Source organism: Morone saxatilis, unplaced genomic scaffold (assembly GCF_004916995.1).
Source record: "Morone saxatilis isolate NCDOM2014 unplaced genomic scaffold, NCSU_SB_2.0 Contig15, whole genome shotgun sequence".
NCBI classification, from domain to species: domain Eukaryota; kingdom Metazoa; phylum Chordata; class Actinopteri; family Moronidae; genus Morone; species Morone saxatilis.
This window is the reverse complement of record NW_023339707.1, coordinates 2,518,356-2,521,013: the sequence shown is the minus strand read 5'-3', so window position 1 is coordinate 2,521,013 and position 2,658 is coordinate 2,518,356.

Here is a 2,658-nt window from a genome sequence, read left to right as displayed (position 1 = left end):
TGCTCATCACTCCACAATATCTCTATGTAAACATATCTGCGGGGCGTGATGAGTTCGGAGCCTAGACGCCAATATCTAAAAATGCTATACTACTTTAATAAAAATTTCAAACGTGAGTTGTCTGACTGAATTACAATAGTAGCTTTAGCTTTTAAAAAAACAAACAAACCATAAGTTCTATGACTTCTATGTCTTCCATGACTCTCACAAACATCACTGGAGGAAGATGTTGAGTGACGTGTGTGAGACTTATATTTGTGTTACTGAAGAAAGAATATTTTTCCCAGTCCCTTCTAGACTTCTTGGGCCATTACACCCCTGATTCAACTGCTGCCCACCCTCTGGCCCCCCTCCACCTCTCCATATGAATAATATGCCTCTGAGAAATAAGCCCTATAATATGCCCCTTTCTGATATTTTACATTAGGTACTATTCATTAAAATTAATGTATTAATTTAAACAATGTATGTTGATGTTATTTTCTCTTCTCTTTAAAAAAAAAAAAAAAAGACATTGCAGTATGCAACTCTAAGATTTTCAGTGGCCCCATCTGCCCTATGAAAAATGTCTATCTTCAGTGATTGCAGCTGTCAATACCATTACGCTGCTAAAAATGTACCCTTGTTATTTTCTGTTCTCTGTAAAATTTATGTAGAATAAAACAGGCGAGTCTCCAAACTCTCTCTCAACTATTTCTTTATTATGTTCTGTGGGAAGAGAGCCTTTTGGAGAGTATTTCGTGGTGATTGGTATTGCCAAGACACTATTTGAATCCCTGCCCCAGTATCACAATTCTCAGTTCAAAACAACTTTGAACTTAAGGAAACTAGTGGTGAATGAAAAATGGAATCAATTGAAAAGCGCTGATGTTATTGTTTGGTATGTAGTTTTCGGAGTGTACCACAGTTTGTTCTCTCCCTCCACTTTCTCCCTCTACATTACAACTTTATTAATTCAGCACCCTACTTCAACAATCTTTAGACAGTGCTTCAAGGATTAAAAGACAAAACATTAAATTTGATAAAACAAGCATTTGTTTATAATTACATAAAAAGAGAACATTAGATGACATAAAAGATACAAAATGTATAAATAGCCTACTGTTCATAAAGCCAGCCACTAAGAATGAGGGTTTTAGCACATGACAGGTGACGACTATTGAAGTTTATTCTACAGCTAAAGGTAACGGTACAGTCATCATCAGGAGATCTCACACAGAGCACTGGTTCATATATTTAAGGGGTCCATAATGAAACTATAAGCCAAACAAGATGTGTCATAAAAGTTATAAATAAAATCCTAAAACCTGCTCCAATGCTCACTGGTAGCAAGTGAAGAAACTGTTCTGAAAAAGATGGAGCCATGCAAGGATGCAATTTTTTTTCCTATTTCAGAGTGCATTGCCAGCATTACACTGAGCCAAGACAGGATATGATAAATGAATGGATGACAGTTTCAAGGTTTTAAGCAGATAAAAATACCTTTGTATCTTTGTAGCTTTCCTGAACTGAAACAAACATACCTGCTGAGTCATTTTAACTTATAGTTAATATATATTATATATATATTAATATAATATTAATGTAAAAATACACCACAGTTTCTGCGAAGCTAATTTTAAGTTTAAGTAATAAAGTTGTGTTTTCATGACTCATGACTAGAGATTGTGTTTCAGCTTTTGTTATTCACATAAGGTTTTGGTTCATCCATCTATTTTGAATATATTTACAGCAGACATTTTGACTTGGCATAGTAGTAACAGCAGGTGTTACTAATAACACTGATCTATTGTTCTATTAAAGTGTTCCAGTAAGCTATGGTAGTGAGGCAGCATGAACAATACCAGAGGCCTGATGCATAAAACTTTGTGTATATTTAGGTGTAAGTACAAAACAGCAAACGTTTCGTTAGATTTATAAAACCTCACTGTTTTATAAATCCGTCTGTTCCTACGTGTTCTTCCGTCATACGTTTCAGTCATCCTGAAATTGTGCACACGTGCACGAGCCTCATGACCATTCCCACGATTTACTATAAATGGCTTGAAACACACCCCCAATTGCCTGATTTGCATATGAAAGATCAGTATTTAGATAAATTTTGAGGAGAAATGACGATAGCACCAAAGAAGCAAATGGAGAAGAAGAAGCACAATTTTACTGAATGTGAACTTGAGGTAATGGTGGATCAAACTGACAAAATAAAAGGTGTGTTATATCTGTTAGTTTCGAGCCTCGGACCCTGGATACTCGTTCTCTTCTGAATTACACAATAGCAATATCTTCCAGCAGCGCCAAAGCAGCCACTGTATCATTTGGCACATCCATTACACACAGCTACAGCCTTTATATAGTGGCCTTTTAACAACCTGTTAGCTGGTCACTCACACCTGAAGGTCATTCTTATTCCTCAATAAAATAGGATAACAATGGCTGCTTTTTTAAAGATTTTGTATTTGATTATTTATATAAAGAGTATTATTAAAATAATTATTATAATACAGTGACAAACATATTTACTCGAAAGGAAGAAATTCTTGTCAAAGAGGTTGTTAATCACACACGTTAGTGAAGTGGTTTTTTTAAACTACAGATTTCATCCTAACAGTGCAGTCAAAGAATGAAGCTCTAAATAAGGTGTTACCCAGATTCACGCTT